This window comes from Sceloporus occidentalis, unplaced genomic scaffold, assembly GCF_023333645.1.
Source record: "Sceloporus occidentalis isolate IW3139 unplaced genomic scaffold, rSceOcc1.0.p SCAF_7, whole genome shotgun sequence".
In the NCBI taxonomy this organism is placed as follows: Eukaryota; Metazoa; Chordata; class Lepidosauria; order Squamata; family Phrynosomatidae; genus Sceloporus; species Sceloporus occidentalis.
Genome location: NW_028316987.1, coordinates 71,575,740 through 71,601,838, shown reverse-complemented (window position 1 = coordinate 71,601,838; position 26,099 = coordinate 71,575,740).

Sequence of the window (26,099 nt, the reverse complement as noted above, 5' to 3'; positions counted from 1 at the left end):
AACTACAGTTCCCAGGGCAGTTAAAACAGTCTCAAACTGGATTATTTCTGCAGTGTGTTTTGGACCATGGACAGTTTAAAAGCAGCTGAAAAGGTGGGACAACAGAGGACTAGCACAGATTGTCTCTGCCAGATTGTGACAGTTAGAGAGGATGCTACTTGTGGTTGATATAATTCCATTTACTTTTTTAAAAAGGTGGATCTGTATGAACACTTTCCTTGTGTTCCTCCCAGCCATAATTTAGCAAATTCCAATAGCAAGCAAATGATTTCACAAGAAGGGTAAACTTATCTAATTTCCGACATGAATCCAATTCATTATATTCCCCACGCTTTCCTTCCCTTTGAAAACCTATGAAAAATGAATCTCTGTTCAATCTAGTTTACCTCACTCCTAAGTGGTTAATTATAGCAAAAGCTCCCTGGCTTTACTCCCCTTTGGCTGAGATGAAGGCAGGGTGGAGGAGAGGAATACCCTCAGAGACATATTTAATCATTTGGATCTAGTAAGACTGTGTTTATTCATTCCTTTTGAGTCCATTAGAGAGAAAATTAGATTTGATTCGCTCACTCTGATTGGCTTAATTGCACCAGTTACAGCTAAAGCACAAATAAAATTGTAATAAATGGAGCAGATGTTTAACCTACTCTACCAAGATCTTTAATAGTCAGTTCCAATTGCAATTTACATTCAGCAATTTAACAAGACCCCAAGGAAGCATATTTGATTTTAGAGCAAGCTGTTTATTCCAGCATATTAAGGAAACAAGAGCATTGTGACAGATTATGGGGCAGATATTTAATTATAATAACCTTTTTTCCCCTCCAGGGATTTAATCTTTCACTTTGCTAGCCTCAGCTATGGTATGTGTACATGCATGTTATAACTTTTCCTCTAACAAAATCTCACATTATCCAAAGGACACCAAACAGGCATCCTAAATGTAGTGCAGGGATCTTTAAAAAGCACGCTCTTCCTCCAATTATGAAAAAACAAGATGGTTGAATGTTTATTAGTGTCACCCAAGTAGTTTGCTCAATAACTGTGGATAATTATCCTACTAATAATGAATCCAAGGGGATTCCTCTCCTTTTAATCAGCCTCTTGAGGCAGACATAAGAGAATACTAGCCCTCTGCTATAAGTCGCCTGAGTCCTATTGATAGTAATAATTAAAGTAGGTCCACTGAATTAATGGGATCAACATGAGTGTTCACTCACTAGTTCACAAGATATTCTTTGGGGACTCTTTCACACTGCACAATTATAGCACTATGATTCCACTTTAACCGTCATGGTCTGCATCTGCGCTGCAGAAATAATGCAGTTTGTACCACTTTAATTGCCATGGGTCAATGTTATGGCATTCTGGGACTTGTAGTTTGGTGGGGCACCAGAGTCTCTGACAGAGAAGGCTAAATATCTCACAAATGTACAAATCCCATAATTCCATTGCATTGAGCCATGGTGGTTAAAGAGATGTCAAACTGCTTTATTTCTGCAGTGCAGACAAGGCCATGATTCCATCCTATGGAATTATGGGGTTTATTGTTTCGAGAGGGACATTTAAAATTCTCATCCAGAACATTCTAGTGACTCACCAGATTACAAATCCCATGATTCCACAGGGCAGAACCATGGCAGTTAAAGTGAAATCATATAATTCTATGGTCTGAAAAGGCCCCATGTCCACTCGGTGTTTCCACACATATGGAACCTTCTAGCATTTTCCTTAGAGCTTTTCATATTCCACAATCATAGCACTACAATTCCACTTTAATTGCCATGGCTTCATCCTAGAGATCTCTGGCCAAGAATTATGAATACTCCACCATAAACTGCAAATCCCAAGATCCCATAGAATGTTTCCATGGCACTTAAAGTGGACTCATAGTGTTATAGCTGTATACTGTAAAAGAGCCCTTTGTCATAAGTCTGTTTTCATAACAGAATTAACCTGGAGCTGAAGAAAAGCAAGTAGTATTCTTTGCCATAAACCAAGGGACCAAATTGCCCACACAACTATTGCTGCTGTTAGTTTAACAAAGAGGAACCAAATGCCATAAACTACAGATCTGGAGGAAGGGGAACAAGGTGAAAACTAACAGTGTTTAAGACTGTGGGTAGTCTTTTTTAATCATTTACAAACTGCAGTTTTCTGGAAGGAATAATTGGGAAACAAAACACAACAACACAGATTGAAAGAGCAGGAGCACTATTTTAAATATCAAGCACATTTGTCAAATTCATGGTCTACCTTTGGATGATTTGAAGAGGTGTGGGAAGAGGGAATTGTATCAAAGCACAAATCACCTGTTTTAACAAGTTTGTAGAGTTCTGCTCTGCCATAATTCAGGCAAGCTTACTTTTTAAAGGTAATTCATTATGTAACTTGTTCCAACGCTCTAGAAGTAAGTGTAAATGTTGCAAACAAAGATCACCTTGCCTTGTAAAACACTTGTTAATGGCTTAACATTGGGTTGTTGTTGCTGTCATTGTTGTTGTGCGCCTTGAAGTCATTTCCCATTTACAGTGACCCTAAGACAAAGCTATCATAGGGTTTACTAGGCAAGATTTGCTCAGGGAGGGTTTGCCACTGCCTTTCTCTGAGGCTGAGACAGCATGACTTACCCAAGGCAACACAAAGCATAAGCTAGTGGGTATTTGAACCCTGGTCTCTTGCAGTCCAATCAAATCATACATAAAACTTGAGAAACTTTTTTACTCAAAGTTCTCTAACAAGATGAAAACATTGCTCATCATGCATACATAATTTACAGTTGTTCTCACTTGTTAACTTTTGAAATGGAACATTTGCCCTTATTACTAAAAAGCTAACAACTTGCAGTTAACAATATTTCTTATGGTACATTGTTAATTTCAAGGTCTTCTCTGCTCCCAAGAACAAGGAAAACCTTGGCAAAATGAATCTACTTCTGCTACCAATTTCAATGCCCATTTCCATCCTGAGACCAAGTTTCAGCAGCAGATCGCATGGCAATATCATATGGCTTAACTTAACTTTCCTCACCCCATCTTATCCTTCTTGTACTATCTTGTAGGATGCCAAATGCCCATAGTCTCTTTTAGGGCATTATGATTGGATTTATTAGAAATGCAAACCTATATCTGCAACAGAGTGAGGTCAAAGTTGTTGCCTATTCTTTTGGGACATTTTGGCTGTTTTTTTAAAAAATAAAGGTACTATGTAGTTATAATATTTTTACTTAGAATATTACATAAATACCTTAAATTAAATAAAGGCATTTAACATATCAGCATGGTGACAATCATACATAGTAAGAGAGCCAGCTTGCTGTAATGGTTTGAGTGTTGAACTAGAATTTTTGGAGACTGGGGTTCAAATGCCCATTCAGCCAGGAAACCCACTGGATGACCTTAGGCAAGTCACACGTTCTCAGATTTGAGAAACCCAATGGCAAATCTCCTTGGGATAAATCTGGTTGAGTAAAACTTAGGATAGGGTTGCTATAAGTCAGGGTCAACTTGGAGGCCCATAGCAACAGCAGATATGTAGCTGTAGATTTTTTTTCCCCTTGATGGACTTAACTTCCTAAAATTATTCCTTTTTAAAATAGGTCATTTTCAGTTTTAAAAAGGAATGTCATAAAGAAATCTGGTAGCATCTTTGTTTGGAAAGAAGAAATTCCTAGCATAAGTTTTCATGGTTCCACTTCATCAGAGATGCTACTTTGAAAGTTTATGCTAGAAATTTTCATGAATGCCTATGCCACAAATTTCTTCTTTCCAGTTAGTCTCAAAGATGCTACTGGGATTTCTTGTTGTCCTTTCACACTAGAACAGACTAACACGGCTACTTCTTTAAATACTTCTTGCCTGTTATATTGTTACTTATAGAGCATAGACTCCTTCATTAACGAAATACCCATTACACTTGGGAGACAAAATGAAAAGCTGTGATCTGAGATGACAGTTGGTTTACTCTTACCAGTTGATCACAAAATTTCTGTGCCATCTGCAGGAAGCCACACAGGCAAATGTGTCATCACATCTAATAATGAAAAGAAGAAACAGACAGAACGTGCTGGAGAAACAGACTGCTTTAATTACTCCTTTACACTCTACTCTTTCAGAATTCCTAGGCAAAGTACCCTGATAGGAAACTAATCATTCAAACACGGATGCCGTGACTATTGCAAATGAAAAGTAGGGGATAGGCCACCAAGTTTAGACCTTGGGAATTAGCCTTGACCTGTGTGGCGTCCAGAACACATAGAAAATGAGATTTTTAACATTTAATATTTTTAAACAATGTGGGGAAAATAAAATAAAAATTCAAGGTTAAATAGCAGCCAATGCTTAACAACTCCACATTTTCAAAAAGGGTAATTGGAGTGTCTTTTGGGTTTTAAATGCTGTGGCATATCAGGGTAAAGTACCCTAAGTTTTGGTGCAAACCAAACAGACTGCAAACCAGCCTTGCTTTTTGTGTGACTCAACTTCTTTGATAGTTCTTTTTCTATGTTATTGGGAGAGGGCTATACCATATTCTGGGGGGAATGAATGAGATGGTGCTATTTCTCTTGAGTTCTGCTGGTGGGCTTCTTCTATTAGTTTCTGGTTGCCTACTGTGGACACCAAAAGCTGGACTAAGTAGACCTTTGCTCCAATTCAGCAGGGCTATTCTTATGTTCTTGCTATTATTATTATTATTATTATTATTATTATTATTATTATTATTAACCTTTATTTATAGGATGCTTCATGAGACATCAGCACTTTAAAGCCCTGTGCACAAAAATGTTTCACCATTCTGCTTGTTTTCTTTGAGGAAAAGAATGGGAGAAAAAGACCCAGAGCATCATCCCATCACTGTCATTTTGGCAGGGCTTCAACATGCCACTAGATTTACTCTTAAACATAACTTTACATCTTCTGTTGTGAAGCAGGATACATGGTGATGCTAAGGCCTTGTAAAAGCTTTGGGCCAGCTTTTGTGCTCTGTTGCTGCTCCTGTTTCTCTAAGACATTTTGTGATGAAATACATAAGCATCACATAGTACATATAGTTGATGGGACTAAACTGGCAAATGAATTTTCAACATTTGGAGGATGGAACAGTTTCCTTCATTACTCCTGAGGGATGAAGTCAGCTCAGGCCAAGTGGCGCATACATCTCTGTTCTCTCACTTTACAGACCTGTCCATGTTTATCCCATTCTGCCTGTTGGGAGAAGAACTCTAGTGAGTAGAATACATGTCTCCCTGCTGAAGTTTTCAAATACTGATGGGATGTCCCATTTCTTGTTACCTGAAATTGACTTGTGGGCCCATCTGGACTGACAATTTTGTACCATATCATTTGATGCTATTTTTGTTGCTTCCCTGTTCAAATGCTTCTATAATTTTCCTCTCTGAATTTTGAAAGCTGATATTAAATGTGGCACATTTGAGGCCATCTTGGGCATGTCTATAAAATGGGTTGTGTGGGTGTTTCTGATTTCCTTCTTCTTCCTTTAGTCCCAAATGTATTTTTTGTTTTTTAAACCACACCCAGACCCAGTACATACCTTTCTCTAAGTCCAGGCTGGAGGAGCCCAGTTTCCCTATGGAGGGATGCTGCGGCAGACAAACCATGCGGTATCCCTCTGGAAAAACCAGGTTCTTTTTGGCACATGGGGACGATGTCATGAGTGCACCATTGGCACACTGTGATGCATCCGTGACGCAAGCATGGCGCCCAAAGGTGCAGACGCGCCACTGCACTTGCATCATGCACGTGTGCACTGTATGGATGCTGTCACATAAAGATGGTGCCATCCATACGTATTAGGGTTCTGGAGTGTGTGGATGCTGCATGCTCCGGAACCCTAAAATTGGCCCCAGGCCGCCGCAAACAGGCAGTCTGTTCTGGGCCCCAGGCTCCTTATATTTTTATCGTTTTTTTTAAAAAAAAAATTATTGAAAAGTGTAGGCATCTCCCAACATACTTGGCCAGCTTGAATGTGTCCTTAATTTATTTTGCTCTTTTTAAAATGAAAGCCTTATGCAAAAGTTGAAGAAGGAATGAAACTGCTAGTTATTAAGTATGCAAAAGTATAGTTGAAGAGAAGAGTGCTTCCCACTTCTTTTCCTCAGCTCATTTGTTCTCTTCTGCCAATTTGGACACCAGCATCCTTCAGTGAAATTCCAGCAGCCCTGCAGAGCTCAATTATGTTGATTCACAAAGAGACCTATACCGTGTTTGTCCTTGGTTCATTGTCCTCTGGCTTGCATTTATCATTTTTTCAGATAGCGAAGTATACCTAAGCTCTATTTTCTTGCAAATCTGTTATAATTTAATATAGAATCATAGAGTTGGAAGAGTCCGAAAAGGCTATCCAGTCCAACCCCCTGCCATGCAGGAAATCTCAATCAAAGCATCCCTGACAGATGGCCATCCAGCCTCTGTTTAAAGACCTCCAAAGAAGGAGACTCCTCTACACTCCGAGGGAGTGTGTTCCACTGTGGGACAGCCCTTACTGTCAGGAGGTTCCTCCTAATGTTGACGTGGAATCTCTTTTCCTGGAGCTTGCATCCATTGTTCTGGGTCCTTTTCTCTGGAGCAGCAGAAAACAAGCTTGCTCCATCCTCTATATGACATCCCTTCAAATATTAAAACAGGGCTATCATATCACTTCTTAACTTTCTCTTCTCCAGGCTAAACATCCCCAGCTCCCTAAGTCGTTCCTCATAGGGCATGGTTTCCAGACCCTTCGCCATTTTGGTCGCCCTCCTTTGGACATGCTCCAGTTTCTTAACATCCTTTTTAAATTGTGGTGCCCAGAACTGGGCACAATATTCCAGATGGGGGCTGACCAGAGCAGAATAGAGTGGCACTATTACTTCCCTTGATCTAAACACTATACTTCTATTGATGCAGCCTAAAATTACATTGGCCTTTTTAGCTGCCGCATTGCACTGTTGACTAATGTTCAACTTGTGGTCTACTTGGACTCCCAGATCCCTTTCACATGTAGTCTCGTACAGCCAGGTGTCACCCATGCTATATCTGTTCATTTCATTTTTCTGCCCTAAGTGCAGTACCTTACATTTCTCCGTGTTGAAATTCATTTTGTTAGCTTTGGCCCAGCTTTCTAATCTATTAAGGTCATTCTGAATTTTGATCCTGTCCTCAGGGGTATTAGCTATGCCTCCTAATTTGGTGTCATCTGCAAATTTGATAAGTATACCACAAATTCTGTCTTCCAATATATATTTTATGCAGAATAATTGCCTAGAAAGATAGATCATAGCCAAGCCCTGGTACCCATCCTTGGGAGCATCAGGGTATTATAAGATCCAGGATAGATAAATAGAGTGAATAGTGAATATATAAAAAAAATACTCTCCAATCTGAAGCAGTTGAAATAAGCTGAGGACAAAAGGGGACAGCAGAAGAAGGAGAAAGAAACTGGGACATTTTAAAAGTATCTGAAAAAGCAAGACAACAGATGATTAACCAAGAATGTCTCTGCCACATCAGGACATCAACCAGAACCACATGCAAAAGGGTTTGGGGAGCAAAGAGCAGTTGAATCAATGATTTACTACACCCAAGGACCCAAACACCAGGTATACAATTACAGATCTCTATCCAAGTTATTCTAGATCAAGTATCCTAACACTGTACTTTCAAAATGTCCAGTAGATTTCCACAACTTCTGGCCAAAGATAACCAGTTAAGTACCCTGCTACTGTGAGGAGAAAAACCACCGAGGATCAAATATAAGATTTTTCTTCCCATAAATTTCAAGTTTTATTTCCTGTTGTTAAACTATCTTGGCACTGTATGCATGTATGACCATGTGCTGATAGTAGCCTTGTACAGGCCAGAAGCCAGAAAGATGACATAGAGGAGCTATGGCCACCTTTGGCCCACTGCAATGGGGAACCTTATAGATCTGGCATGTGGAAATCATAGGCAGGGGGATTTTTATCAACAGCCTGTATACACCTGAAGACATCAATCACTCTTCATTGTGTTATTTCCAGAGGTATCTGATTGAACATTCCAGCAAATTAGATGGACTAGGTCAACAGGCCATTCCAAGTCCTTACACTCACATTTTGTGGTTCTTGCTAATGCCATCCACACTACTGAAACAGCAGGAGCTCTCACTTTATCCTGTATGAAATGATAAAAACGGAGTGGACATTCTGCCCTTCACTTCCTTCAAGTCTCTATGGCCTAACAGGACACTCTAGTACCACCTGGCATCATGGAAAGCCACCATTGCTGCATCAGATCTCCCAAAGAATTGATGGATGGCTATGTCCAGGTTATCTATGTGAATAGTGGTGGGATAACTTAAAAGAAACAAATAAAGCCCAAAGGTTAGTGGATGACAAAATCTACCATGGCTGGATGAAAGTGACCTGGCTGCAAACAGAAGATTCCATAAATTGTGTCTTAAACTTTTTAGTGTCATTGGATGAGGACCATGGTTCTTGGGCAAGGTACTGGTTCAGAACCAGATTAGGATAAATATTTCTTACCATTTGGGTACCTCCTTGTTTTTCTCTGATCATTCTAGAGAAAATCTGCAGACTGAATTTCTGTGATTTTTGTCTCTGGCAGCAGTTCTTTATGCCTGCATGCCAGATTTCCTTTAATGAATCAGAACTCTCATCTTCAAAATGAAGGAGACAGATGTTCAGATCATGCTTCTATAGTGCTTAATTCCAAGTAATGTAAAGAGAACTAAGAGGAATAGTTGAGTCTCAAAAGTAATCAATAATACCAGAATTTGGAATTTTGTTCCAAGTGGGACCAAAGCCCAGAATGCCAGGATACATATATCCCTGTCAAAAGCTTTGTGATTTAGCAGCTACATGAAAAAGCAGGCATCCAACAGGTGAAACATTTTCCACTTTTGTGGACACAAGTAGTACATTTTGCATCCCACCCTCAAAACAATATGCCTCTCCACAAAAATCCTGAAAACCTTACTATAATATCTACCTGGAAGCTAGGGAAGATTGGGAGTCACAGGCCTCTTATTCCCTAAGCCCTGTTTGACTGTTTGGCACACGTTCAATAATGGGTAAGCACAGAGCAGAACTAAATTGTGTTAGATTTTCAGTGACAGGTTTTCCTACGTCATGTGTAGCCTTCAGAATAATTGCTAATCCCCACAATTTTTGGTTTCGTTTGTAAAAGCAAGATCTGGTCCAGACATGCAATACAAAAACAAGTGTAACAGATGATGGAGAAAGTATATGCTTCACATTGGCAAAGCAGGTATGTCTCCCACAAGGGGGAGATAAATACTTGAACAAACATTTTCAGGTGTAACCGAATTCTAGTTGGTGCATTTACATTGGAGCATATACATTTGGAAGCATCCAGCTTTCAGAATCTGTCATAGTTATTGATTAAAATCCTTTATATCCTGCTTATCTTCCAAGAATATAAGTGGCATACTTTATAAGCTTGTAAACAATATAACTACATAACATTCAGAATACTAAAGTGGTTCAAAATCCTCTTTTTGTTGCCTTTCTTAAATGCAAGCAGTCAGAGACACATACAGATCTTCCTCATTACCAACAAGGCCCTGTTGTACATGGCCATCATATGAACTCCAGGACACACAAGAAAGCAGAAAAATTCACACATCCTTTGACCACCTCAGTTGTAGGAACAAACATCCCAGCTCTAGAGGAACTGTGCAAATAGTCCACCTTGTTTGCAACAGAAGATCAGAAACTGCCAAACAAGACAGCATTAATTCTGGGAAAGCTGGAACACAGTGAAAACATACGGCTCAGCAATTAAGAGCAATGTGGAATGAGGCACTTTAAATGGCCACTTGAGAGACTTCCCACAGCCAATTTGTTTTTACAGAGCACTACTCTCATTATAAGCAACAGTTCTGTTTAATCAGTGCATCCATGTCTGCCTGATAGTGACCCAAAGCTCTTTCAAACAGCACAAGATCACATTTCACAAGATCATATTTCAGTTACCAGAAGGATCACAGGACAGAAGGTATAGCCTGCAGAGTCTGATAGCCAGGAGAGATACTTGTCCCAGCTATTGAACAGCAGTAACATTGAGGCTTATTCAAAGATATAGCTGTGTTAGTCTGTAGAATCAGTATGTAGAGAGATCTTGTAGCACCTTTGAGACTAACTGAAAGAAAGAAATTGACAGCATGAACTTTCCTAGACTTCAATCTACTTCCTCAGATGCATTTGGTGGAATGGAAGTCAGGTACAAACATATATATGTCATTGGTATGTGAGGATGTCAATACAAATTATAAATCCTTTGTGTATGAAAATGAAGTTGCAGGTCTAATTTTAACGATGGTCAACAGTGCATAAAGACATAGGAAACTGGTCTTTGTACATGGAGATGAAGTGGCAGATCCAATTTTGCAATGAGACTAGCCTGTGATGGGGGCATATATATGTCTGGACCTGGCTTCCACTCCACCAAATGCATCTGAGGAAGTAGACTGAAGTCTACGAAAGCTCATGCTGCCAATTCTTTCTTTCAGTTAGTCTCAAAGGTGCTACAAGATCTCTCTGTGTATTGAGGCTTATATTGCTGACATAGCTCAGCTGCAGGCATTCTGGCATTCCTACTTCTGAAGAATCTCCTACTCCCCAAATGTCCACTCAGATATTCTGGTGTTTCCTATTTCCTCACTTTTAGCTGAACGCTTTACATGATCATCTCAAACTGAGCCCATGCTAGCAGCCAATACTGGGTTTATTCTCTAGTAGTGCATGCCTTACAACATTTCACAGTTGAAAAACTGGGGAACATGTGGCCAAGTAACATCAGGGTGTGGTTGAATGGGGAAACATTATCAAGGAGGAAAAACATACAAGCTAGAGGAGGCTGCAGCAGTTTGCTTTTGGTGAGCCTACTGGGGAGGGCAAGATTCTGCCCCTTATTATGCTTTCCTCCTTGGTGAGTTAATTAAGTAGAGACTACTTTTGTATTTTGAACTCAGTTTGCTGCAACCAAAGCCAGCTGTTGACAAAAGGAAGCAGTGGTTGGAGAAGAGAGAATCCAGAGTATTTTAAAAGCAGCTGAAAAAATGGAAGGACAAAAGATTAATCAGGACAGTTGGAGGGAAAGGCATTTTTGCCCAACTTATGGTGGCCCTGAGGCGAACCTATCATGGGATTTTCTGGGGCTGAGTACGTGACTCACCAAAGGTCACTCAGTGGGTTTCCATAGCCAAGGGGGAATTCCAACCTTGATCTCCAGAGTCGTAGTCCAATGCTTGAACCTCTACACCATGCTAACTATAGTATGGGTGTACTTTAAATGTCTTTGGAAATGTTATTGTATCTTGTTGGATTATAATACCTTTGCTGTTTACTATCACTTTTTGTTAAAGCAATAAATTGTTGTTGCCATTCAGGACTGGCCCTTCAATGAATGCATATACAGTCATCCCTCCATTTTTGCTGGCTTTGAATCTGCGGTCTCAGTCCTTTGCGGACCGGCAAGTGGGGAGGGTTAAAATGGTGGAAGCACCTGGGAGTGTGTGGCCATTCAAGCCAATGGTCCCTGAATATTGGCGAATTTCCATTTTGGGGGGGGAGGGTCTGGAGTAGACACCCCCACAAAAATAGAGGGATGGTTGTATTATCAAGCTTGCTAAGAGCAATCAGTATGTTTGAGCATGCTTTATTCATCATTGGATTGCGAGGCTATATAAAAAAAGCTTGGAATAACAGCATCACTTATGAAATTATGTAATGTCTCATACATCAATATAGCCCTTTAAAGTTCAGGCAAAAACCCAGAGCAGATTTGCTATTTCATTGATATAGAAGCTGCTAGCCTTCACCACCAGTTAGTCACCACTACAGCTTTCTGGGACAGCTTTACATGACAATAAAGTCAAAACTACCTAATGTGCACAAAATGAGATCGTAGATTGGCACATAGCTTAGCACTATGATTCCACTTTAATTGTCAAGGCTGCATACTATGGAATCCTGGGACTTGTGGTCTTAAGTACTACATCCCTTACACTACAAACTCCAGCATTCTATAGAACAGGTCTAGGGCTGGCAGATTTCAGAGACTGGCCTTGAGTTTCCAGTTTTCATTTGTCATCTCTAGATGGGAGACAAGGATGCAAATTCCCCAGTTTTGGTAGCCTCAGCTCCAGCCAAGAGAAAGGAACTAGGTGCAAATCTCCAGCTCAGCTAGGAGTGCAGCAGCTTCCTACAGTTCCCAAGGCGTCATTCATTGGTTGCTAAAACTTGCAGACTCTTCATGGAGTCTATGTATTTACTTAGCTTATTTCTCGTAGTGCCAGGGCTCACCCTCTGCTCTGCTCTTCATCTACCTTGACTAGAAACATGTAGAGTAAATTAAATGTTCTTTATTCCATTTCCCTAAGTGAGAAAGAAAATAATCCTCTCATTTATTATTATTATTATTATTAACCTTTATTTATTAAGCACTGTAAATTTACACAGTGCTGTACATACAATCTTTTTAACTGGACGGTTCCCTGCCCTCAGGCTTACAATCTAAAAAGACATGACACAGAAGGAGAAGGGAGTAGTAGTGGGGAAGGGGCCTCTCTAGTAGGACAATTTCCCTTTAGTTAATATTTCTGTTGTAATTTCCAATCAGGAAAATATGGTGAGTGTGGGTATATGTATGTTAGAGTGACAAGCTGTGAGAAACTGTGGTTGTCACTTAATGCATAACACTTATTGCCATCACCAGGGGCCTTCCCTAGGTCTAAGGGCTTGGCCCTGCAACCCTCAGGGTCTGGAGATGATCCTGAATGGGCAACTGAGGGTAGGTTCATGGCAGTTAAAGTAGAATCATAGCACTATATTTGTGCAGTGTGAAAGGGCCTCTGGTCCCAGCTTGGTCAAAGGGGGGAAGAAATGAAAGTGTTCTCTCAAATGGAGTGAGTCTGCCATATCCTTCCCCTGGGAGCTCAGAGGAGCAAGATCTTCATGGTCTGGATCATCACCTCTCCTTCTATACCAGTAAATGACAGTAGCAGTGGCCACTCCCAGGTATGGACAGCTGCTAGGTGTGGGAGTTTTTGATCCAGTGCAAGGGCAAGCAGATAGCTCTGTGTTTGCTGTTGCTGTGTGCCTTCAAGTTGATTCCAACTTATGGTGAGCCTATCATGGGGTTTTCTTGGCAAGTATTGTTCAGAGGGCTTTTGCCATTGCCTTTCCCTCAGGCTGAGAGAGTAAGACTCACCCAAGGTCACCCAGTGAGTTTCATGGTCAAGTTGGGATTTGAACCCTGGTCTCCAAAGTCACAGTCGAACACTCAAACCACTCTTCCCCACACTGGCTTTCATGTAGCTCTGCGTCCCCACTCCAAAAAGGGGCTTACACATAGATGTTGCACTTATGCATGTATAAGCTATTAACAGAATGCCAGCCAATGTGTTATTTGTCCCACAGAATGTTAAGTTAGGTTACAAAGGGGCCATTTTGTGAACAATAGTAATTAAATAAAAGCATTGTGATTCAGTATGCCCTAAAGCAATAATGTGCTGCCATTGTGCCTTGTGGTGACGTGCCTGTGTGCCTTCTACACAGTATTCTTGGGTGTTCTCTCGGGAGTCCTAAAATGCACATGATCATTCTGAACACACTGTGAAATGATGTGGCAGGAAAAAAGCATGAAGAATTAAAATGTAATTCACCTCATTGCTATAATATACTTTTTATTTTCCCTGCCAATCTTACAGTTGGACTACATAATTCATAAATAGAATGGCCAAAGCCTGGGCATAAATAGCCATTTTTTTCACAGAGATTCTCTCTTCATAGGTGTGAACAATAAATCAGAAATATGGAGTTGACCCTGCAGAATTTGTAAAGCCTCTGCCATGAAAGCAAGAAGCTCATAACTTTCCATTTAGGTACATAAGTAGCAGGAGTGCCATCCTTTCTATTGTTAGGATAGGAGAATTGTCCTGCAGTCAGCATTTTATCCTGAGCTATTGGATTAAATAAATTGAGAGAATTACAATTTGCAATGCCTTGCAGTGTTCTTTCCTTCAGACCAACATAGCTTATTCTAAAGGCTACCTAGCAAGAAGAACACCAAGACTGAACTTCTCACCAAAGCTTAGAAGAGTTACTAGTGGGGAGGCTACTACTCCCAAGTCTTGGCCAGGGAATTCTATAAATTCTAGTCCAAAAAGGTCATTTCCCTCAGCTCTGCTCTTTCCTAGCAAGACAAGGGAAACATTAAGTTCTGCTTCATATCCTTTCACACTACACAGTTATAATGCTATCATTCTATTCTAACTGTCATGGCAACTTCTGATGAAATCCTGGGGTATGTATTTTTGGGAGGGCCAGCATGGTGTAGTAGTTTTGGATTATGACTCTGGAGATCAGAGTTCAATTTCCTGCTCAAACATAATGACCCACTGAGTGACCTTGGGCAAGTCACACTCTCTCAGCCTCAGAGGATGGTAATGGCAAACCCACTCTGAAGGAACATGCCAAGAAAACCCTATGATAGGTTTGGCTTAGGATTGCTGTAAGTCAAAAATGACTTGGAGGCGCACAATACCAAAATCTGTGGATGCTCCAGTCCCATTAAATAGAATGGAGAGTAAAATGGTGTCCCTTATATAAAATAGCCAAATCAAGCTTTACTTTGGGGAATTTATATATTGTTTTAATATTTTCAATCCATGGATAAAGAATCCATGGATAAAGAAGGCTGATTGTAGAAAGAGAGGAAGACCTCATACCAAATGGATAGACTCAGTCATGGAGACCATGGTCGTGACTCAAGAGTCTGCAGGATCTGAGAAGAACAGTTGAGGACAGAAGTCTCATTCATGGATCGTCATGAATCAAAATCAACTTGAAGGCAGCTAGCAACACCAATCAAATAAATTACACAAGCTGCTTAACATTATACTCAAAATAATTCAGCACTTTGGACAGCTCCTTTAGGGTCAGAATAAAACCCAGCCTACATTCACTGCCCCAATGATATGGAAACAATCAACTGTCGAGGACACTCTTCCATTGCCCAGTTTCAATTAAAGGTCAGATGCTGGTCTAGTCAGCTTCTGTAGGTGGACTATGGAGGAAGCATGCTAGTGTACTTTGCCTGAGGCAGTATAATGTCTAGGATCAGTCCTGTGTACTATTTATGTATTACCTATGTATTTATTCTACCTTTCCCCCATAAAGGTCAGGATGGTGAACAAGATTCTGTCTATAGGTGCAATCTTATCCTCATAATTGAACAAAAGTGGCCCAAGCTCAGCCACTGAGCCTCTTAGTGGAAGGGAGATTTGAACCTGGATCTTCCATGTCTGGGTGTAGCACCCAATTATACCACCTTGGTGTTCATTGTGCCAGCTTTTATTGACAGCATCCATACATATAACAACAACTTTTGATACTCATATCTTTTTTTTCATCTGCCTTTGATTAACACCAAATTTCCATGACTGAAAAGTTGTAGCAAGTAAGTGGGCATTGGTGCCAACCAGTTGTGAGTATTAGTGTTTTGAGATGCAAAGCAGGTGGTATTTCTTGCTAATATTTCTTTTTTTCATGGAAACACAAATTGCAAATATTATTTCTGGGCACATTTACTGAATCATTGAAATCTTACCAATCCTCATATTTTTCCAATATGAATCGCATATCCCGCCTCTTCATACTAACAGTTGGATGGTTTGCTACATAATGGTACATTTTGCAAGTGTGTCAGCAAGAGAAAAACAGTTGCTGTTACTGTTATGACCTAAAAAAAGGTTGTTGTGGTTTGATATTCCTCTTGAGAACATTAAAAATCTCTTTCTTCCACCCTAATTTATTAGCTATGATTTGTTGCTTAAGCCATTAATTCTCCCACAAACAACCAAACCAACCATAACTTGTTTTCCCTGTCTCTAGTCTGTTTTCTCCTGCCTCCTTTGCCATTTTCTGTTTCAGGTTGGGACAACAGTTCTGAGTTCAAACAAGGCATAGTTCAAATACAGCAGAATTCTCAAGCCAATAGCAAACCATGGTTTGTAATTCTGATTTGTGGCTGGCTAATAAACCACAATTTATGTGAAGTGATGGGTTCAAGTACAACAAGACAGAATTCAACAAATCACAACCTGGCATACTGTAATGTGTAAACATGACCCTGTTCTTATGATGGCAGCTGTTCTCTGCGATGGTCTTTACCACGGGAAAATGGTTTGAGGCTTCTTTTCTTGCTCCCCTCTTTCCCCTTCACATATTTACAATTTAACTACTGTAAGGGAAGGTGCTGCTTTTTGTTGTCATTTGATAACAACAAAAAAAGCAAAACAACACAAAATGCAAAGGTGTTAGAAAGATTGTCATAGTTTGCCAAAGAAGCCTCTGTCAGCATTTCCAGAAGAAGTGGGGAACAGCAGGAGCTCTTCAAATGAGACTTTAATTATAAAAGTGAAGGAACTCAGCACAAACAAAAGGGTATTGGTACTCCTTGCACCTGCCAAACAGAAATTTCATCCTCCTTAAACTTGCTGCATAATAAGCAGCCTGAGTCTCTGAAGGCACTTGCCTTCTGCCTCCCTCTCCATCCTTTCAGCCTTGATGGGCCAGCTGAAACCCCCAGCAATGAAACTCAGAAATTATTAAGTGACACACAGACCTGCCTCACTTCTCCAGGGAGGAGCCTGCAGACTACGCTGGAATCTGATTTTAATACAGGATGGTCAAGGACTAGACAAAGGATGATCAAGGACTAGACTGGACAATCACCAGATTTGCTTTGCACCCAAACCTTATTTCTATGAATAATAGGACAGTCCTAAAGGGAGGGGGGATGAGCTCCTCCAAAAGAATAATTTTGCAGTTGGAAAAATAATCTGGTCACGCAAAACTGTATTCTGTTAACCACTGTAAAAAGTAGCTGATAACTAGATAACAAGGAAATTGAATGTTTTAGATGCTGATTCTCTGGACCTTGGCCATTTAGCTGGGAAGTTTCTCTCTCCTCCTCCCACTTTTCTTCTTCATCCACAGCATACTTCAGTTGTTGTGGGCTGAGCTCAAAGTGCAAATAGAATTAATTAATTCAGCAGAGGTCAGAGGGCTCCAGATGTGATGAACTACAACTCTCAGCAGCCCTGGCCAGCATAGCCATGATTATGGGATCATGAGAATTACAGTTCAACACTCAGAAAGATGCACAATTTCTACTCCTGTTTTATGCACTGTTTGTACATATTGCTAGTTGTTTACTTAGTAAAAAGGGTAGAAGCAATAGCCCAAAAGAACAGAATTCACCTTAAGCTAAAAAAAAGAAAGAAAAGCATTGCAGTCATACAAATTCTACAGATCTGTATGAACTGCATGAAATTGGAAGTGAAATGTTATTAACTAGCTACCAAGGCAACTGCAATTTACATTAAACTAACAAAAGGATAATATGACTAGAAATATACAACCCATTCATAATTTACATTTCACTTAATACAAGATATCAAACAAGATGGCCATATGCGAAGATAACAAAATTTGGATTTGCATAGCATTCCCTCATTCCTGCTGCCTGAAAAGCAAACTTGGCAATAGCTTTTGTGGAATATTTCTGATCATCTTGTAATAAATAAACTAAGCAACTTGCCAATAGATTTATTCAAAGAGGGAACAATGAACCACAGAGGCAATATATATAAAGCAAATATATTCTTGGATGTACTGATGAGCGAGATGTGTACATTATGCATAATTTCTTGTGTCATACTGTTATTACATGTAGTCACACAGAGCCTCATAATCAATGCAGAGTGAAGCATCCTTAAATATATCAATTTCCATTAGCCTGGCTAGCTTTTTGTGGAATTCTGACCCAGAAAAATTAATTAATTCTCTGAAGCTCCAATCTGGATCACATTCAGTCACATATCAGCCCAGACAAGGCCAGTGACTGTCATGTCAATGCAGTAAGTTGGGCCTGAAGTTTAAAGAAGTTATTCAAGATACTGAACAATGCATTGAGCACCCTTGGCCAGCTCCTTTAAAATCCAGAGGAAAACTTGGAGCAATTCCATCGTTGCACTGATGTGGATTTAATATATAATCATGACAAGGTGGTTTTTATATGGGGTGTATGTTTTACTTATGTTTTTAACTTTGTATTTTTTATGTTAATTTTATACAGTTTTAACTAGATTATTTTAATTGTTTTATAATTCTTATTGAAAGTTTTAAAAAATGTTTTTATCTTATGAGCCGCCTTGAGTCCCTTTCTGGGAGAAAGGTTGCAAAAATTTTTGAAAAAAATAAATATAAATAATATGAAAACTTATTGCTATTGTCATGTATCTTCAAGTCATTGCCAACTTATGGCGACCCTAAGGCTTAACCCCTTCATGGGGGTTTTTTGGGCAAGATTTGTTCAGAGGAGGTTTGCCATTACCTTTTCCTGAAGCTGAGCTGGGAAATTATTATTATTATTATTATTATTATTATTATTATTAACCTTTATAATTTACCTTTAATGTAAATTTACACAGCGCTGTACATGCAATCTTTTTAGTTAGACGGTTCCCTGCCCTTGGGCTTACAATCTAAAAAGACATGACACAGAAGGAGAAGGGAGTGGTGGCGGGAAAGGGTAAGAGGTCCAGCAGTTCCTCTCTACCTCCGAGGCCTGGACCAAGGCAGATGGACTGGAGGGAGGGCTTGGCTTCATAATGGATGGTTAATCATTTTCCAGGGAAAATACATACTCTCAAGTAGGATAATACATATACAGTACATAGCAATACAGGAAATGGTTTGATAAACAGGCACCAAAAGAACTTCAAATAGTAAGCGACAATTATGCAATGCCTGGGAAGGCTTCTCTGAACAGGATGGTTTTCAACTCCATTTTGAAGCTGGTTAAAGAAGTGATGGCTCTTGCTTGTGGGGGAAGAAGATTCCAGGAGTGAGGGGCAGCAAGTGAAAAGGGGCGAATCCGGGATGGGGCAGAGGAAATCCTGGGCTGAGACAGCAGACCTTGACTACCAGAACGGAGGGCCCGAGTGGGAAGGTGAGGAGAAAGAAGGTCTGATAAGTAAGGAGGGGCCAGTGCATGGAGGGCTTTAAATGTCAACAGCAGGAGCTTATACTGAATACGAAAAGGGAGGGGGAGCCAGTGAAGGGATGCCAACACAGGAGAGATGTGGTCAGAGCGGTGAGTGGGAGTGATAATGCGTGCAACTGAATGCTGAACAGAGATTAAAGGACGGCGGTGAGAAAGAAATGAACCCTAGTCTCCAGAGTCGTGGTCCAATAATCAAACCAATACATGGAACCTACCAGTTTCCACTCAATAAGTTGTGTATTAGGCTGCATTTAAAAAAGAAAGAAAGAAAGTCAAACATTTAAAAATATGAGCAAGAAATAATAATAATAAAAAAAACCCACAGATCCAGATCGTGAGAAATAATGATTCAGGCTTATCAATGCTGGTGTGGTCTCATATGGAATACTGTGTCCAGCTATGGGTACCATTGTTAAGAAGGCCATTGAGAAACCTGGAGGCAACCAGGATAGTGCAAGTTTTGTAAACCACATTCCCTCTGAGAAACGGTACAAACAGGTATGTTAAACAAAGAGAGAGAAGATCATAGGGCAATTAAAAGTTGTCTTCAAACGTGTGAAGGGCTGCTGTGCAGAAGCTGGAACAGAAGGCAAGGCTAGTATCAATAGACGGAAACTGCAAGGAAGCTATATATCAACTTCCCATTGATATAAACTTATGTTTAGGTAAGGCAGTGCAAGGTCAAGGGTTCCAGATAATCAAGATAGTCAGCAGTCTCAGAAGTAAAGATTTGTTCCAAGGAGCCACAGGAACCAGAGACCGAGTCTTTCCTTCAGGAAAGTCAGATAATCACTGGCAAGGAGACACACGTGCTCTAGCTGCCTATGTAAGGAAATGTATGAATGTGTATGAAAGGCACTACTGGAGCAAACGAAATGGAGAATGCGCAGTGCATGATGGGGAAAGCTGCCTGGCAAGCAAGGTGAGGATTTTTTGAGAACTGCTGATGTGGCGATAGATGGCGTGTCCAAAACCATGGCTGTAGCTGCTTATCCGTAAAGAAGAAGATATCCAGGACTGTACGAACAGCCTGGATAGAAACAAAGACTGATAAGGAAGAGACTGCAAAGAACTGTTCGATCTGAAGTGTTGGTCAGTGTCAAAGGAAGAGGTCCTCACGTAAAGACAGCAGGACGGAGGACGTGGTAAAGCCTTAAAAGAGAGACTTTTCCAAATCAAAGGTGTGCTCTGGACCCGCAGCAACAGAGCCCCCACACCTTCATGAAGATGACTGATCAACAGCTTCAGTGAAGTGCCTTCTGTGTGTGTGAGTATTGTGTGAATGGTGTGTGTGAGAGCTCTCTTGGTACTTGTATCTGTCTATGTCTGTGTATTTCAATAAATGTTACATGTATAGTGTCTAAAACCAAATTTGGTGTCTCTTTGTTTGTGTCAGCCCTGCTGTGGATAAGTTTACTGGGAGGGAGATTTCCACTACATGCTCTCAGGTTGAACAGGTTGCCCTTAAAATCTGGGCATAACACCTCAATAGGCAGGCAGCAGGCATTCAGGTGTGTCTGATTACAAACGTGTTTCTGATAAAGCCTCAGTGATCTTCAAAAGCCCTCTCTTTTGGCTCGATGTTCCTTGAAGGTAGATGCACTTCCCAGATCCTCCTATGTCCCCAGGCAGACTTGACTGCTGAACCTCTGGAGGGACCACAGACTCTGTTCCAGCAGAACTAGGGCCAGCCTCAGACTCCCCAATTATAGGTTCAGGTCCCAGTGGCTCTGGCTCATCCTCTGAGTCCTCCGAGTCGTCCCCCAGGCTGGGCAGGACAGTAAATATGGGGCATTTCATCTACAGGGTCTGGTGGTTATCTGTTTCACCTATGACAATGCATATGTCCTATGATGTCTTGAATTCAGGGGCTGGGACCCAACAATTCAGTGTAAAGAGCCTGCTTTAGAACTGGAAATTCTCTATGAAAAACCTTTGAGATACACTCTTCTCTTCAGTTCCACCTTTTAATTTTTTCCAAGGACATTATCACACGAGGCTGTCGAAACAGAATTACAGTAGGATAGCACGTCTGTGGCCATACATGATGCCATGTCTGTCCTGTAGCTGCTTCATCTTCCATCCATTCCTGGAGCTCTCCTTTTCATTGATGGGTAAAACACAGCCATACCTCCCAATTGCACTGTTTTTCCACTATTTATTCACATGTTGTAAATTCCCTTCTGCTGCAGTTCCTCTCCCCTTTGGTACACATTTTGTGTATAGAGGCACAACCTGTCCTTTTGCTATCATAGATGAGATCAGGAATCACTTCATGGCAGCCTAGAACAGTTATCCAACCAACTAAAATTTTTCATTGTAGAAGTACTGAGCGTATGTTAGTCAAAGGGTATGAAAAAAAAATACTCTCTGCAGTCTTGATCAGAACTTAAGAAATTTGGTTGGTGTTGTATCTTAATCTACCATTCAGATAGTGGAATAAACAACTATTTTAAAAGCAGCTTGATTTAAAAAATGGTTCTAGGCTTAAATGTTGCTACAGAAACATACACATACGATTTTTCAGCTTAAGCCAATATCTCCCTACCTCAAATTGGGAAAGGCTTTGCTTAGTCTGCACTGGTATGTGCTATGAGTTGGTAGAGGTTGCAGTCAACATTAAAGTCTTCTTTTGTTTTTGATAAACTGGTATCAGAACCTCCTCCAGCTCTCCATTTGAAAAGAATCCCTCTTTCTTTCTTTCTTTCTTTCTTTCTTTCTTTCTTTCTTTCTTTCTTTCCTTTCAAGGGAGAAGTATTATACCTCCAATTAATTTTGAAGTACAAAACTATAGCTGACAAATGGTTCTTTCTCATGAACATTTGATTCTAGGTCAGGCAGAGGCTCATAGAAAATGTAGAAAGGGAAGAAGTTAGATATGTTTTTAAAAACACTATGGAAATACTTATTTGAGATATTCTGATGATGAGGTTTATTTGTTTGTTTGTTTGTTTGTTGAATTGGAATTGAAAGTTGGTCTCAGTATAAAAATGGGCCTTTTGGTACTTGTTTGGTGATAACAATGTGTTATGACAGAAGCCCAGGAAATGTCATGCATCAGAAAAAGAAAGGATAGACATGTGACAATTAGTGGTTGATGACTATGGTGTCCATAATTAATTCAACCACTGTCAAAATAGCTCACAGGAGACCATTAAGTCTGGCATCCAAGTTTACAAGTCTGTCAAAAACATCCTGATCAATGAGTGGGGGTATTCTCAAAGATCAAGGATCAGAACTTAAGAACTTTGTCTTAAAATGGCAGCCAACACTGATCATCACTCACAAGTAAAAGGTCAAAAGAAATCATTGTAGAAAGTCCAAGAAGAAGCAGTGGTAAAGGAACCTTCCTATGCTCCTTTACCACTTTTAGGCAGATATCTAGATGGAAATGGTACAGGACAGTTGTGATAAGAACGAGAAACCAGTTATCTTTTTGGACTTCAACTCCTAGAGTCCTTAGCCAGAAGCGCTGTGGCAATGTTTACTGTATATATACAACTGATACTAAATCAGTTAGAGCAGGTGAAGGGTGTTTTGCATTACAGTGCCCACAAACACTGCCCATTGGACATATTGACTCTTAATATCTAGAACAAGCAAGGCTATCTTCCATCACCTGGCCCAATTGCTATCATAGCATTTGTGGCAGAGTGAACCAAAGCAGATTTATTGTGGCAGATCCATTCCTTTAACCAAATCAGGTTTGTTAAAAAAAAATTACATCTGGAAGGCAAGGATAGTTGGCTTATGGCCTTAGACTGCATCCATACTGCAGAAATAATCCAGCTTGACTCCACTTTAACTGCCATGGATCTATACTATGGACTTCTGAGAGCTGTAGTTTGTTGTGGCACCAGAGGTCTTTGACAGAGAAGGCTAAATATTTCACAAAACTACATTTCCCAGATTTCCATAGCATGGAGCCATGGCAGTTAAAAGTGATGTCAAACTGATTATTCTTCAGTGTGGATACAGCCTTAGATAGGAAAAGATCTATATAACCAAAAAGCTTGGATCTTCTAAGCTTGTGATAAATCTAAATTCTTAAAGCTCCAGACCAGAACAACAAACACACAAACATTATAAAAACCTGGGATGAGTCAGGAAAGTATCTGCCTCTCATGTAACCAGGGCCTGCATCTCATGATAGAGCTCCACTAAGCATTTTTGGGGAGGAAAATACTTAAAATGAGCAGCATGTTACCAGTAATAGATTTGTGCGTGGGAGAAATACCAAATTTTCCCCACACAGAATGATCACAACCGGAAGGAAAGTATTGGCAATTAGGTTCCATTTCATGGGCCAGCTCCAGTTATGTACGGTCACTAAGCAACACCTAAAACATCAGTACACTCAATTGTCAATGAGAGAGAAAGAGAGAGTGCACACTGGTGAATCCTTTCATTTGTATACATTTTTAAGCATTAATTTCATTTGAACCACAAATTTTCCTAAGTAAAGTTAGCAGCAACAGGGATGGATAGCAAATTGTCGTTCCTTTCCTTTTTTTTTTTTTTTTTTTTTTTGGTCTTGTCGTTTCCCCCACTGCCTGTGAAAATAAATCAACTCTTGCTTAGTTTATTTTATTATATATTTTTTAATTCCTGGAGGGATATACACATTTTCATATAACATTCATTATTATTCTCCTAATTAACCAATATGCTTCACAATCAACTATCAGGCTGTCACCAAAATCAACACTTTTCAGTTATTAATAGATTAAGGAAAGAGCATTAATACATTTTCCCCCTTCCCCAAGCTCCATTTCGTTTGGTTTCATTACTTCATGAGCCAGATGGTTACAGGGCTAGACCTGTCAACAGTTATTTGGAGAAAGAATACATTCAAGAAAAGCTGAGATGAAACATGAGCAGCATCTCAAAAATATATTATTAAAAAAGGAAAAAAAAAACAACAACCAGCAACTACTGAATTCAGAGCATATTGCTTCAAAATCCCAATCAAGCACACAGAGCGGGTCCACTGACAACAGAGCAATTGTGAATGCATCTAATTTTAATTTCCTTTTCTCACCATGGCCTCCCAGTGTCCTTACCGTCTTTGCATAATTACAGCAATGTGTGGTTCCTGCTAGGAAACAGGTTCCTTGTTCTTGTAAGGTGACCATCTCATTGCTGTTTTCTGAACATTGCTGAACTCTACCATCTCTGGCTGAGAGCTCAGAAACATTACTTGTTTGGACTACAACTTCCAGTATCCCCCAGCCGGTATAGCCATGAGGCTTAGATAGTGCCAGCTTGTAAGAGGCAGGACTTTGGGAGTACATTTTTCTCTCTCAGAAAATGATACGGACATAGCTCAGGGATGGATGGACAATGTTCTACTTTTCACATTGTCCATAAGAACATAAGAGCCTGGCTTGGTCAAACCAAAGTTGAATAAAATCCATCATCTTGCTTTCCATAGTGGTCATCCACATGCCTCCAGGAACTCCACCAGTAGAGATTGAGGACAAAAACTCTCTTCTGCTGTTGCAACACCTAATACTCAGAGGCATATCGCCTCTATTCTAGACCTGGCTAATTCAAACTTGCCACCTTCCTCCTTCATGTTTGAACTCTCATTTGGATCATGGAATGAGATTTTAGTTTCTTAGTAGTAAAAAGGAAAAAAAGCACTACATTTTAGAAAGCCAGCATGATGTAATTGTTTGAGCATTATAATACAACTCTGGAGACCAGGGTTCAAATCCCTGTTTGGCCATGGAGATTCTCTGGGTGACCTTGGACAAGTTACACTCTCAGCTTCAGAGAAAGGAATTGTGAACACCTTCTGAAGAAATCGTGCCAAGAAATCCTCGTGATAGGTTCACTGTCTGTGAATGTGTGTGTGTATGGTGCCTTCAAATTGTTTCTGACCTACGGTGACCCTAAGGCAAACCTCTCATGGGGTTTTCTTAGCAAGATCTGTTCAAAAGAGGTTTGCCTTTGCCTCCTCCTGAGGTTGAGAGCATGTGACTTGCACAAACCCACCCAGTGGGTTTCAGGGCCAAGCTGAGAATCGATTCCTGGTCTCCAGAATCATAATTCAATACTCAAACCACCATGTCATGCTTGCTCTCCAAGCAACTTAACGTCACTAGAAGCTGGAAATGTCTTGAAGGCAAACAACAACAACAATGACAACGACAAGTAAAAAATACTAATGAAGAAACAGGACACATTATAAAAGACCATAATGCTAGGGAAAAGTTGAAAGCAGCAGGAAAGGTGGATATTGTGTTGCAGTTAGGTTGATTCAGTAAAAGAAGCCGCCATTTAAAAGACTGCCCCCAAGCTGTTAATAACAGGATCTTCTGGACATCACTCATTCACAGAGCTGCTGTAAGTCAAAGTCAACTGGAAGGTACACAGCAAGAGAAAAAGCCTCCCCATTTTATGCTTGCATTACCATTTGGCAAAACCAAAAAAGGGAAGTTTCTCCCATAAGTATCACACCTGAAAAAAAGGGGGAAAAAAGGAAGGCAGCACAGACCGCAGATGAAATAAACACTGGAATTGCAAATGCAAGTGTACATTTTTTGTAATTTTGCCTACTGTATTTACACATATATAAATCTAGAAATATTGTCCCCAAAAACCCCAAGTCAACTATCCATAAGCACTATACTTTCTCTTTTATTTTAAAAAGATCCATTCCCTGGTGAAAGGCAAGAGCATAATCTGTCCTGGAAACACTGGTCCCCTTCTACTCCCTCATCCATCCAGCTTTTAGTATAAGTGCACACAGTTATGCCTGATGGAATTTTGTAAGTTCTTTGGCATTGTTTTCCTTTGCTTCATTATTTAGATCCTTTGTTACATGTCCCAAAGTTTTACCCCCAACTTATCAAAGGGTCATATCAAAATCCATAATTTTGATTCCAAAATCTGCCCTTGAATTATACATGAGATTATTTTATAGTCAAGTATATACAGTATGTATCCAGTCTACCTGCAGCTTGCAATAAATCTTGATATCTATGTGTTTCTAAGCCTATT